Source organism: Eschrichtius robustus, chromosome 17 (genome assembly GCF_028021215.1).
Source record: "Eschrichtius robustus isolate mEscRob2 chromosome 17, mEscRob2.pri, whole genome shotgun sequence".
In the NCBI taxonomy this organism is placed as follows: domain Eukaryota; kingdom Metazoa; phylum Chordata; class Mammalia; order Artiodactyla; family Eschrichtiidae; genus Eschrichtius; species Eschrichtius robustus.
The window spans coordinates 8360579-8375054 of NC_090840.1; the positions used below are offsets into that span (position 1 = coordinate 8360579).

General features: G+C 45.5%; 1 long non-coding RNA gene across 1 annotated transcript in view; it reads left to right on the forward strand.

Annotated features, from left to right (window-relative positions):
* Positions 1-11065, forward strand: part of LOC137751092 (uncharacterized) — a 30019-nt gene extending 18954 nt beyond the window's left edge. Inside the window, exon 3 of the long non-coding RNA XR_011070688.1 lies at positions 10974-11065. This is a non-coding gene — a long non-coding RNA (uncharacterized lncRNA). The remainder of the gene's footprint in view (positions 1-10973) is intronic.
* Positions 11066-14476: the final 3411 nt, after the last annotated feature.

Genomic DNA, 14476 nt, shown 5'->3' on the forward strand with positions numbered 1-14476 from the left:
AGCATGGACGGTAATAGGAAGTAAGCTTTCCTGGAGGTAAAAAGAAAATTCACGGTTTGTTTACCAGCCTACACTTAGAGACTGCTTAGCGCACTCGTGCTTGTTCTCAGCATGTTACATGCCTTATCTCATTCGATCCACATAACAAACCTATGAGGTATTTACTGGTGTTAGCCTGACTTTACAGGTGGGGCGTCTGAGGCACAGAAGGGTTAAGTAACTTGCCCAAGGTCACACAGGAGCTACTGATTCTGAGTAATAGTTGAAGAGCCGAGATGAAGAGGAAGGTATCCATTATATCCACTGGTCTGTAGTTTGTAAACGGCTTTCTCTGTTTTATCTCGTCTTCATGGTGTTTAGTAATCGGCCTCGGCTGCCCAGCCTGACTTTCACAGACTCTGGCAGTGCTGAGCGTCTCCAGTGTCAGGCTCTTCTGAGAAGCCAGCCCCACTCCTGCATCCACCCCAGGATGTGAGGCAGAAACAGGACAGATCTTAGATTTCGGGGAGAGCATATCCCACTCAGGGACAAAACCCAGCCAAACTGAGAAATGAGAGTGAGGAGGGCGAGGGGTTCTGTGTGTGTGTAGCCCCTTCCCCTCCCCCTCCCCCTCCCCCTCCCCCTCCCCCTGACAAGGGAAGCTCAGCTTCAGGAGGGAATTAGAAAGGGAGGCAGGATGGCAAACCAACAGGGACACTTACGGGTAGACAGATGAGCACGGCTGCCATACTGGACTTTCACCATGCGGCCCGGTGCTCCATCGACCACTTTAGTCTGCAGACTTGAGTGCATGTAAGTAACTTCAGGAGTCCTGAGAACTGGGAAGGACCTTAACACAGGACCTGGGAGAAGGACCTGATTTCTAGCCTGGGCATGTTTAAACCATCCAGAGTTCACACACAATATGGCAAGCCGGGCAATTTCTCAATAAGGAAATAGCACATGGATGTAATACTGTGGGGTCCTGCAACCCTAAGTGTCTTATGTACGGGCCACGAACACGAAGTGGCTTCATTCATCTCTCAAGAGGTTGATTTGGGGCCAGGGAGTAGCCTCTTCACCAAGGGCTCCTTCTGTCGTTGAAAACCAGAGGCCACCGAAGGGCAATGTGAATAGCAAAGTCATCGGTGACTGCGGATGGTGGAACTCACCACCACGCCAAGGGAATTCTTTGGTGTCCCAGGTATTCAAGCCTGTTAATTCCCCGAGCTGCTAAACTATCACATTTAGTGATTAGCACTCTTGGAAAATCTAAGTTGACTCCCAAGAGGTGGAGGAAGAAAACTGTATGTGCATACAGAACAATGGAGACATGTGTGTGTGTGTGTGTGTGTGCGTGCGCGTGCGAGCGCGCATTTGTGCAGGCAAGTGGTGAGAAGCTGAGGGTTTGAGCAGTTTTCTGAGATTCCCCAGAATATGGAAGGCTTGTGATGCACATGCGAGAGCTGACAAGTACACCAGAAGGTGAGGAAATGGCTGGAAGCAACGCTAATGGCACCCCATCTGGAAAGAGGGGCACTGTTGAGTACGTCTGGAAAGCATTATTTCTGCAAATAGCCCAACCTCTATCAACTTTCAGGCAGGGATCCCGATCTGCTGCCAAAGTGAGATCTCCCTGACGGCTCTGTGGTGGGAGCAGCTGAGCGAATGAACGAACAGCAGAAAGCAGGAACTCTGCGGAGATGGCGGCCGCGAAGGTACCACACAGCAAGCACCTGCCTCTCTCCAAAAGCACAGCCGGGGCTTCACATCACATTAGGCCAGGGCTGTGCTCGGGGAGGGCTGAACCTGGTGGGATTTCTGGGCTCAGCAGCCATCTCCAACAATTTCTCACCATTTTTGGGCTCAGAAAAGCCCCCAATATAGTTAGCCAAATGGCTTTCCTGCATTGATTTTTATACCCCTGGGTATCTTGGAGGAAATTAAATCCATGTGTTTCTGATTCCGTTGCCATTAGCACATGAAAACACTGTTTTGTGAGAGTTATGGGATGCCGTGGGTGCCTTCGCACAGTGCTGCTAAATGCCGTAAAACCGTCTAGCCAGACACGAAGGTGCAAGAAGCCGGGTGCATTCTGTTGCCGCCATTTCCCTGCCTCTCCAGAAGGCAACGTGTTTTTGTCATTTGCATCCTTTCTGAGTGTAGCACAACGCGTTTTCTCATGCCTGTTAATCATCTATCATCTCCAATTTGAATGAAGCCTTATTTGTGTGGATGATGAGAAATTGAACTTAACCACTAAGAGCTGGACAGGATTCCTACTAAAGCAGCCACCAAGACTAGTACTGGTCTCCAAGTCCATGGGCAGAAAGGCCGGCTAAAATGCACCCGCAGAAAGGCCCGCTCAGGCTCTGGTCTGCAACCCCGAAAAGCAGTAAGCATGTGCTGGCGGGGAGAAAGCGGGAGAGTCCTGGTCTGCAAGCACGAGAGAAGGGCCCTGCTGCTTTCCGTCTGTGAACTTCCTCCATGATAATCATCTGGTCAAATGCCATGCGTTTAGGGCCCTCTCTAGGCCTGGCATTCTATGATTAAAAACTGGCCCCTGTTTGCCCTTAGTTATCATATTCATTGCATGATTGCATGTATTAAATCCTTAGTGTGTTCAATTCAATGTTGAGGACACAATGATGAAAAGTGTGCTTTTGCCTTTGGAGGGAGGAGAAAGGGGCGGGGACTAATTTGTGGCGCACTGGCTATAAGTCAGACCTAGCACTAGGGGCTTTATTTGCCAATCTCATGTGATCTTCACAAGAATACTCTACAGTAGGCATTATTGCCCCCATTTTGTAGATGGAATTGCAGGAAGGATCAGGAAGATTAGATAATTCGCTCAAGGACACAGTTTGTAAATGGAGGAGTTGGGAGATACAGTCTCTTATCTCTGACACCAAAGCTCTTGTTATTTTCTCTCCTCCTTACTGTTTCTTGCAGTTTAATGTGATCAATGTTAATACTGTGATCAGATGTATAAAATGTAATATTTTATACCTGGAATCACAGAGGAGGGAGTCCCTAATTCTGTTGAGGAAGTAATAGGAGATTTCACCTGAGAAGATATTTGTGTTGGGTTTTGAAGGATGAGCAGGAGTTGGCCAAGTGGAGATGGAACACGGGTTGGGGAATGGCAGAGGGAATGGTGTGTGCAAAGATACAGGGTGAAAAGGAGAGCAAGGTGTTTCGGGAACTGAAAATATAACACTCACCTCATTTCTGCAACAATGGATGAATGTTTCAACTGCTGAAATGGTTCTGGTCATATTTCTCCTGTGGACCCACTTAAATCTTGAGTGTGCAGAAAGATAAGACCTCCCGTCTTCTTCGACTTCCAGCCCAGGCTCGTTACTTCACCCATTGGGCTAGGCAGGATGCCATCTTTGAGAGCAGATGACTTCTCTTCAAGTGCTGGGGTTGGCTTTGACTTGAGTCAGCCTTGACGAACTCTTGGTGCAGAAGGGGTTCCCTAAATTTTTCTCCATTTACGTTATCCTCAAAGATGCTTTGCTCTTCACTTGCAACGGAGAAAGTTGAAAGCACAGCTGGTGGCAATTTTGCTTTGAATTTGGAGGTTGTGGAGCAAACGGGAAATTTCACGCTGCAGCCGTGGGGGAGGTCCACCGAGCTTTAGTAACTTACGCGGTGTGTCCACAACCTGCTTCCCATGAAATTGCCTGTCAGCTCAGGGGAGCAACAGGAGAGCGGCCATTGAGCTGCTTGTCTAGAAGGCTCTCTGGATTTTATAACTAGGCTGACTCCCGCACTTCATAAAACCACATTCTCCTGTGCTTGGACAGGTCGAACTTGGCCTGTACCCTCTTCCCACAGTCCCTTTGCTTTCTGAAGCGGTATAATCGGTGGTCCACGAAGAGTGGTCTGATCCCATCATAAGGATTTCAGGAGGCCCCTCAACTTCTGGCAAGGGGTGTGCTGTGCTCCTGACTGAACAAACTTGCTTACCTTGATCTAGAATTTAACCTGTGGCTGGAGTGCCTTTGGTGACATGTCTGTGCTTCTAATAATGTCTAAACTGATATTTTGGGTGCTGGTGTCAGCCAATTGTGAGAATCCAGCCCTCCATTTAGACCTAGGGGACCTACTTCTAGTCCAGAACCTTTCCCTCAAAAATAAACTTCATCGTCTGTCAAGTGAAGAGGTCAGACTAGAGAATTGCTAAGGACCTATCCAGCTCTCAGATGTCCCAATTTCTCTTGTTCCAGCTGTGCCAGCGGTTGACAACCACTGCTTACTCTCAAGGACAGGCTCCCTCTCCCAGTGTCATTCTGAAGCCGGTTACAGGTCCCACAACCCCGTTCTAGCTTTCCCTCCTTGCTCCATTAAAACAAATCTTGATGTCCTTGGCTGTTTCTCAGAAGGATATTTTTCCCAAACGTATCCTCACCCACATGGACCTGAAACTCTCTGGAGCCCTCTCCGTGGTCTTCGTATAACCCTCCAGTTGCACCTTGCAAACAGAATGCCAGTGTGGGCTTGACTGCACTGCGGTTGTGTGGCTGGCTGGGTGTGGACAGTCAGGTTCTGCCCTTGCAAACCTTCCTTCCGCGAGAGCTAAGCCACGTCGGGGAGCTTGCAGCCCACTCTCTCCTCCACTGGGCATCTTTGGGAGTATAGGCGGCATTAAATATGTTACAAACATGGCGGCTAACGATGACTGTCCTGGACCCATTCCCCTCCTGGCTTGTGCAGAGAGAGACTGGTCAGGTGGTGTGGAAGTGTTGTTGGCAGGAAGCATCACTCCCTCGATTTGGGAATGAAGGACCATAAATTGTGGCTGCCTTCCAAACTGCCAATAAATAAGCAAATATAGAGCGTGTTGACATTGGTCTTCCTGCCAAACTCCAGGTTGTTTCTGTCCTCGTATTGTGGAGTTATTGAACAGGCTGTTGAGAAGTAGCCTCCGTTCTACTTGGAATCTCTCCTTTTGGAGACCTGTCAGTCGGCTTTCTGGTCCTTCTTGGAGAGCGAGACAATCTGTCCAACATGAGTTTATTCATAATAATGATCAGCAATGGGGTGAAATGGAGCCATTTCTAAGGATGAAGTGTTATCCACAGATTCTTAAGCTAGAGTTTGGAATAACCGCTGAGCTCCTGAGAGGGCGCTCGTCCAGCGTGCAGTGACCAGGAGAGATAGCCTCAATTTCCTCTTGGTCCACAGACTCACAAGGGTTCTCACCTCTGCCTCCTGAGTCAGAGGATTTTGTGCACTGACTGAGTCTGAATTCAGACAAGATGGTGGCCATGTTCTACGTAAGAAAGGCACTGAGAAGAAGTAGCTAGTTTACTTTCACATGCCTAGTGCTTAATGGGTACCTGTCACATGAGAGGCACTGAATTAATATTTGTGGAAGGAATGAGTTAATTTGGAGATGCACTGCTTCCTCTCTGCTGTGATCTGCTCTCTCAGGCTGTTCCTGATTCTGAGTTACTCCAGAGCTGTTCTTCCAGGATGTCTTAAAGCTTAAGATGTGTTTCTTTCAGAGGCTTCTCTTGCTACCTCCTCACATCCAGCCTCCTTCTCCTTTGGATCTTCAGCACCAGCATCCTGCAGGGCTCCCCGTCAAGGCGGTTCTAGCTCACCCTGCACTCATCCTTTTTCTGTCCTGAAGCAAGGAAGGTCTCGAAAGTTTTCAAGGAAAAGGGAAAAAGGAAGGGGAAAGCAGTGAAACAATTTTAAAAGAAAAAAGAAAAGAAGGGAGAAAACACATGCCTACAAATCCCATGTACTTTCTCCCTTCTTTTTCTTTTTTCATTGTTTCACTGCTTCCCTGTTCCTTTTTCCCTTTTCCTTGAACAATTTCAAGACCCTCCAATTACAAACAACTCACAAAGTCTAACTGAGAAACTGAGGAAAGAGAAGGCAAAGGAAAGAGAAGGCAAAGAGGAATGAATAGCACAATAACTTCTCTTTTCTTAACACCCAACGGGGTTTTCTCCCTTGCTGCCTGGTCTCCTGAGCAGAGCCTAGAGCCTTAAAGGGCCACGCACACTTCAATTTTCCACTATTGTTTTGACAGCTGAAAAGCAAAGGAATTAACCCTTTGAATCAAAGTCTTCTATAGTTTGTTTGGTTACTGCTTTCCTTCAAAGTGTGATTTATCATCAACCTATTAAGGTACGGTGTGAGGACACACACACACATATTGAATGTTACTGGGTTTTTGACTAGTTTAGAAATTACTGCCTTCTTTACACAGTCTCATGGCATCTGAACTACCCAAAAGTTCCCATTAATGGTTTTGAGACAAGACTTTCAGGTAATTAGGGAGATTCTAGTTTCCAAGAAAGGCTCATCTCTTCAGAACCCCGGTTCCGAAGAACTGTCGATTATTGGTATGGAAGGCTCAAGGGACAGCCTTCAATTGGGGGCTGATATAGTTCATGGGCAGCTCATGCCACACCATAACAGTAAAGTTACATAAATGTGCCCCTTACATGTTTTCACACATTTTAAAGAATGTAATAAGCATGTTTGTGTCTATAAAGAGACATAAGCCCCATGCTTGTTGGGTTTTTTTTCCATTAAGGTCTTTAATATACTTGCACTATTTATATTTTTAATGGTGCGAAAGTACCCAGAGGGTTAATGGCAAAGGAAGAGAGTTGTAAAAATGGAATAAATAAATAAATTTGAATTTAAAAAATCTGAGTTTAGTGATGTCTGACTTCCTCTATTCATGCTATCGCTACTCTTGTTGCTTTTTGGTTTTTGTTTTGCTTCTTGACTGTTGTTGTTTTCCACCAAAGCTGTCATTTATCGTGAGAACAAGAGCAGCCATGTGTTGATTTTTCTGGATTCTTTTTGGACACTGTCCCAGTGCTAATGAAGGCCCTTCCAAAGTGCTAAAGCGCTGGTGCCAAAATCAGTTATGCTGAAAACAATAGAGGAGAGGGGTACACAGACAGCGTGTGTATCCCCCCATGTACGTGTACACACCAGGAGATATATATATATATTTTGATTTTTGAAGTTGCCTTATTTATTTATTTTTCACACTCGGAGATATTTGAACCAATACGTGTGTGTGTGCACGCAGACACACATGCGTGTTTGTGCGCACAGAACGTGTGCGTTGGAGCTACATGGAGGGGAAGGCGGGGGCTGAACTTTTAGAAAAGGACTTTTTTGCATCTGCTTGCAGAAAATTTTCGTGGATCAAAAGATGAACAGAAAAAAAAAAAAAAAAGATGAACAGAATCTCTAAGTTTTACGGTGTCCTCATTTGTTGGTTTAGAAGCTATTAGAGATGCATATTCACCAACTTAAAAAAATTGAGACGTGAATATAAATATTGTTGTAGCTCTTATTTGTTTTATTAAGAGATGAGGATCCTACTTCAGGAAGCACCTGGAAAGCCCTTAGCTTAGGCTCAGCTGCTGTGCTTATGTTAAGAAGGTCTCCAACACTGGCCTTGGAGTACTTTTGAGGTGGTGTATTGCTCGAGAAAAGGGGAAATTTTGTTACTGGGCTGTCTCTCCCCTCCTACATTTCCCCTTGCCCTTTTCCCAACGTGTAATTCCTTCCTCGATTTGTTTACGGGGCTTGGAGATGGGGACAGAGTTCTCTGGCGACCATGCAACTGAGCAATCGCCCTAAAGAGGAGCATTTAGAAGCTATAAAACCTAAATGCCCTGCCATGCATCATTACACTGCACAGTTATTCAAATTTAGTAAATTAAATTAAATAATCTCAAATTACTTGATTTCAGGGCTTTAAAAATTCATCTCTATGATGCCCAGTAGTCAATTTCCTTTATTATTATTGTTCATCAAGTAGAATTTATGTTTTTGATGAATCAAAATCCTTGCTTGTTTCGCCGGCCCAAGCCGAGTAGGCTGTGTCGGAGGCTCGATGCGCCATCTACCGGCCGGTTCGGGCACGACCGCCGGCTCCGGAGCTCCGGGAGCGGCGCCGAAGGCCAGTGTGGCCGCATCGCGCTCGTCACTGTAAACATCCTAGGCAGGACCGAGCTCTCAGCTCGTGTGTTAACTGCTCCCTTGGGCTTTGCCGTTGTGGGTCAACTTGAAGTCGCGGGGACAACCCAGGGAGATTTGCTGTCGAGGCCGGAGGAGGGTTTTCTGTTCCCCCTGCAAAGCCAACACGGTTTGGTCGGCTAGCAGTTCTGCTGCTTCCATTCTTCTTTATTAAAGGCCAGATGATCTAATCAAACTGCTGTTTACCCGGCTGATCTGGGAAGCCATTCCTTCATTACCAAACGCCAGTCTCTGCTCTTGCACGACACTGTTTAAAGAGGACATTGATGCGCAGAGACAGTGACTGCCGATGCGCCAAGAGCATGATTTCCCGGATAAAGACAACGCCGAATCTTGCCATGTGCGATGTTTTAAAAAGTATTTTATTCCCAGGGAAATTTTTTCCCTTCGACACTCTAAGACGGAGTTGAATTCTGGCGTGGTCAGGGCAACTGCAAACCATCCATTGTTTTAGAGGTTGGTTTAAACTATGTTCAATGTAATCATCTCGTTTAGCAAATAAACAACCGTCAAGTGATAATTCTATGGGTTTTAGGAGGGAAATCCCTTCAAAGCAGCATTAAAATGTTCCTTACTTCAAACTTCTCTGACACCTTTGCTTAATCTATGTTGCTTCACTAAAGTTCCATAAATGTGCCACTCACACGCTTTCACAGATTTTTAAGAACATAGTAATCCATATATCCCAACGAGGGTCCCAAGCAGAGGACTCAGTGTAGGTATTTATGTGTGAGACTTCTAATTTGTCATCCACCTCCTTTCCCAGTCAAATGGTTCAACATAGCAACAGATGGGGTTTTGGACTTTTTTTTTGCTGAGTTTGGGATGGTCTATATTGTGCTTTCGCAGGGAGATTTTCACTGGTATTAATCAATTCAAATCAGATGCTAGAACCACCTCTTAAAAGTTAAGTTCACCTCACCAAGCCCCACAGTTCAGAGAATGTTTTTCTCATCCTCCAGAGGAACTCTCCTTCCCTCTCCTTAAAAGGAAGCCTCTCTCCCTACAGCACCATTCCCCACAGTTTCCAAGCATTTTCTTCAGATGTTTGCACAGGAAAGAAGTGTAAGGAAGCAGTTGCCGGGTTGGGAACAAAAGCACATAATTTATAGTTCTTCTGCACGTGTGAAGTTAGAGATCTCTGGAGATTGTAAGACCACTTTATTTTCCAGGCAAGAGTCACAACTAAGTAACAGCCTTCATTTGGTTCAAGAAAAGCAGACGGAACGGTGCTAGATGGGTTTGTTACTGAGCTTGCATTTAATGCAGAAAATCCCATTCTTAAAGGACCCAGGGCTGGAGAGCCTTCCTCCTTGCTACTCAGAGGAAAAATCAGACTCTTTGGTCGGGTCATTAACATTCAAGGTGGAATCACCTTTGCTTCATCTGGTGACTGAAGGCAAACTCTTCTAGATATCTTGACGGTGCACTTCACACTGTGTTGGTAGTATTACCGGGAGGATCCACTTTGTGACAGTTATGTCACGGTCCTGCTTTCGGGCAAGTTCCCCAAGGCTTCTCCAACCGGCCAGCACGCAGTCCGTGTGCCGTGGCCTGGAGTCACCCTCTTGCATCCTGGTCTACCCACCTTAGCATTATGGCTTTCTAGCTCCTGTCTAATATAATAATTTGTTTCATGGGTTTTTTCCTCTACTGAATATAAAGGAGTTGGCAAAGAAACACGGGTATGAATTAGCTCCCCCAAACTCAGCCTTTAATCTGTTTGGCTTATTCTTTTACGGAGAAAACCAGAAACAAAGTGTCTAAAGGTTGTGCTATCTGACACCAAAATCCCTGTAGGAAGGCGTTATGGGCTGAATTGTGTCCCCTCCAAATTCACGTGTTGAAATTCTAACCCCCTAGTACCTCAATATGTGGCCTTATTTGGAGACAGAGACAGGGTCTGTACAGAGGTAATCAAGTTAAATGAGGTCATTAGGGCGGGCCCTCATCCAATATGACTGGTGTCCTTACAAGAAGGGAAGATTAGGACACAGACACGCACAGAGGGAGGAGCACGCTAGGACACAGAGGATGGCCATTTACACACCAAGGAGAAAGGCCCTTCTCTCAGGGCCCCCAGAAGGAACTAATTCTGCTGACACCTTGATCTCATATTTCTCGCCTCCAGAACTGTGAGACAATACATTTCTGCTGTTTCCTAGTCTATGATTCTTTGTGACGGCAACCCTTGCAAACTCACACAGGAGGTGAGAAAGTTAATTCGGCTGTCGGGATACTCTGGTATTCCAAAACCACTTCTGTTATTTCGAAGAGCAGAGGCTTATCTTCCCTGCGGGGAAGGTGGTGTGCCTTGGTGGTGATGGTGGTGGTGGTGGTGTGTGTGTGTGTGTGTGTGTGTGTGTGTGGAGGGGGGTTGACAGTTCGCTAAACGAGGCCTCGGGAGGTTCTCCAGCCTGGCCCTGACCTAATGGCTGGATCCCGGGTAAAGCATAACGTAGCACTGAGGTCTGTGCAGCATTATGGTCGTGTGCACAATGTGGTTACTAGTGGCTGTAGCCGTCTTCTATTTCGCTTCACATATCTGGACACAAAAAAATTTTTCACGCTGACAGATCAAGCACTTCAAAACATAGTGCTTTATGCATCTTTTTCGCAGACCCGTAATATGATTTTGAACAGAGTTAAGCTCTATGGACCCGCAAACTGCATTCTAAGGTACCGTGGTCCCTCGGTATCCGAGGGGATTTGATTCCAGGACCCCTCATGGATGCCAGAATCTGAGGATGCTCAAGTCCCTTATATAAAATGGAGTAGTATTCAAATATAACCTACGCACACCCTCCCGTATACGTTAAATCATCTCTAGATTACTTATAATACCTAATACAATGTAAATGCTATGCTAATAGTTGACAGCACGGCAAATTCAAGTTTGGCTTTTTGGAATTTTCTGGAATTTTTTTTGAATACTTTCCATCTACTGTTGGTTGACTTTGCAGATGCAGGACCAGCGTATACAAATGGCTGACTGTCCTGATGCGCCTGTGTACGGTGTCCAGACAGAAGGCTCAGGTGAGAGCTTTTGCTGGTGCTCTGAAAGGTGAGACCTCATCAACAAATACTCCTTAGCGACTTGCCTGGTTCATCTTTTCAGGTTTTCATTGATGCAGCTGTTTTTCCCAGGGAGCACTTGGTCAGATGCTTAATTCTTTGCTGGACGCCGTGGGCATTGAGTTTATCCTGTACGGGGTTTGTAGTAACCTTCCAGAAGCTACGTTGGCTCGGGGTTTGTAGTAACCTTCCAGAAGCTAAGCTGGCTCGGTATCTGTAGAATACAATGAGCACAGCCACCACTCCGGTACACGCGATGAATTTGGGTTAGTATCAGTAGATACGAGGAAACCACTACAACTTTAGGCTGGATTTGGTTTTTCTTTTCATGTTAGTAAATAAACATTTCAAAACCAAGTCAGATCATGAGAATTCAATTTCACTCAAGAGTGTAGAGCATTTTTGGACATCCCTGGTGGTCCAGCGGTTAAGACTCTACGCTTCCACTGCAGGGGGCGAGGGTTTGATCCCTGGTCGGGGAACTAAGATCCCGCATGCAGCGTGGTGCAGACAAAAAAAAAAAAAAGAGTGTAGAGCATTTTTATTTTCTTTAGTGCACCTCACTACATAACATTGGCTTATTAAAGATGTTCTGAAGTGTTTTTTTTGTGGAAAAGTGGATCCAACTCAAAATGATTCTTAAAAGGGATGGGAAAGCAGTGGAGAAGTGGAGCAAAGAAACACCTTTCAAGTGGGCTTTTACTAAAATTCAGGAGATATTTTTTAAAAATCAGGTATTGTTACTAGTGTCCCTTTAAGAACCTGTGAGGTTACTAATGGATACAGGTGATGGTGACAGCCGTAAATAAACCTCCAGTAATAAACAAATCATGTGGAGTTTTCGTAAGATTACCACCATCCCGTGCCTGTTCCAATAGGGCAAGGAACGCATGAAGGAAATGAACGTGATAGATCATATCCATCACACCGTCATGCCCACGAGCGAGACAATGTCTCAAGGAGACTCACACTGTCTCCCAATAAAAGCCAACAAGACTGCGTTAATATGGATCTTGTACTTTACAAAAAACTATTCACTTCCCTGCCTTACATTGTGTTTTACACACACACAAACTATGGAATTAAAAAGGATTCAGTAGACATTAGACATCTGCTCTAGGGGTTTGGAAATTGAATATTAAGAGGGCTAATCAAATGTCAAAAGTTGGAGTGGAATGAATAAAATAAGTAAAATGAGTTGTCTAACTCAAAATTATATATGTGTGTCACCTTTGCTTTGGGTCCGTATCACCACATAAATTAAATTTATAGTTTGACCCACTTAAAAATAACTCCCTTTTGCTGTTGAGATCTTTAAGGTCAAGTTCAAAAAGTGTCAGCACCACGATGATTTACCATTTTGCGTTTCTTTCCTGAATATCTTCTCTAGTGTTGTTGTGTTTCTCTCTGCTCATTCCCATTTGCACCAGAGAACTGATGGGCTGTGTGTTTAGAATATCCAGTGTCTGGTTGGAATATGACAAATATCCGCATGGTTGTCCATTTTTCACTTGGCATCAGCATGTTTGAGGTGATACACTAAATATGCTCATATGAAGTCATCTGACTTACAATATCGTTCCCCTCGAAGTAATCTGATTCTAACGTTCACATTCTAAAATACGATTTTGTTCAGCGGTGAATCAACCATTCTGTGATAAGCAATCAAGAGAATATTTTCGGGGTATCACAGAAACGATCCTGAGGGCTTTCCTAGCTGGATGGTCCTTGAGATGAATGTGGTGTAAAAATATGATACATTTCACTGCTATAGAAGCAGCTCAGAAATCTTTATGTGTATTGATGGGCTAACAGCTGCGAACACAAGATGACATCTTTTTTTTAATTTATTTTTTTGGCTGCGTTGGGTCTTCGTTGCGGTGCACGGGCTTCTCATTGCAATGGCTTCCCTTGTTGTGGAACATGGGCTCTAGGTGCACGGGCTTCAGTAATTGTGGCAGGCAGGCTTCAGTAGTTGTGGCTTGCGGGCTGTAGAGCGCAGGCTCAGTAGTTGTGGTGCACGGGCTTGGTTGCTCCGCAGCATGTGGGATCTTCCCGGACCAGGGCTCGAACCCGTGTCCCCTGCATTGGCAGGTGGATTCTTAACCACTGCGCCACCTGGGAAGCCCCCCAAGGTGACATCTTTAAAGATTAGGACATGGAGGTATTGACTGGACAAATCTGTTTGGCAAGAGCAGCAGTGATGTATAGATAGGGGAGCCGGGTGTTGGGAGAAGTCTGTGAATACACGTATTTGAGAATAACTCACACAATTCATAAATAATCATAGTTACAATAAAGGCTCTGCCAGTGGCTTAAGGATCCAAGAAATATGACTTGATGTGAACATTTCACTTTAAGGATAGTTTAATTAATGCTGAATCATACAGTTATTCTTGTGAAAGTCCTGTACATATGACACTCAAAATTCACACCAAATGAATTTGTTCCAAGTGGGGTAGTCACAATCCACACGCAATAAATAGTAACAACACGACATTTAGGAGTCCAGGCATTAGAGTACTGAAGGTAGCAATTCCTGCCCACTCTGAGGTGTTAGGTCGTGTCAAGCCCAATTCTGGAGGTTCCCCGGCATTTCAACGTGAGTTTCCCGGGTTCCAGATTTCTCTGCTGGCCACTTTGCCTCTGCTGGGCCAGATATGCTGAGAGCCTTGGGTCGTGGTCCCTCTCTCTTCTAAGGGTGCTGGCTGCTCAAGGAATCTCCTAAGTAAACTGTTACCAAAGAAATGATGATGAGCTGAAGCAAATCACTAAGTCCTGTTTAACAGAGAACTTTCGAAGATTCCGGAACTGAGGGCTCCGTCCTTCGGCTGGTCTTTCTGACCCTCCCTTCCTGCTACCTAAGCTTGTTGCGTCCCGCAGCTTGCTCTGGCCTTCAGGGGGCTCCTGTAGCATCCTTTCCCTCTGTGTGGATTCATGCTGAGGCTCAGAGACCTGGAGGGTCTTCCCCAAGAGCACACATCTGTGAACCCCCAGCCCAGGTTCTCATTTCTGGCTGCCAGCAGGGCACCTTGACCAAGCAGTGATCTGGAGTCAAATCGGGGGAAATGCAAAAGTGTCTATTATATCAGAGGTCCCGTGTGAGAAGCCACGAGATCAGAGACTAGCCCAGATATCAGAGACGCTTCACAGGAGTTAATTTCCCGCCCTAGAGGAAGGGCGCCTGAATAGAGTTCTGGGCTTTCTAGGTCTGCTTACATAACTCAGAATTGTTCCTACTTTGCTAAAAACAAAGACCTGAGGCCCTTGGAGCTGGTCCTTTGTGCATTCATTTGACAATTCACCAGTTACTGAGAAGAACAAATATGAAGTCTAAATATCAAATAGATTTACCCTTCTCCCAGCATCTAAGCAGAACCCTTTTTGAGAA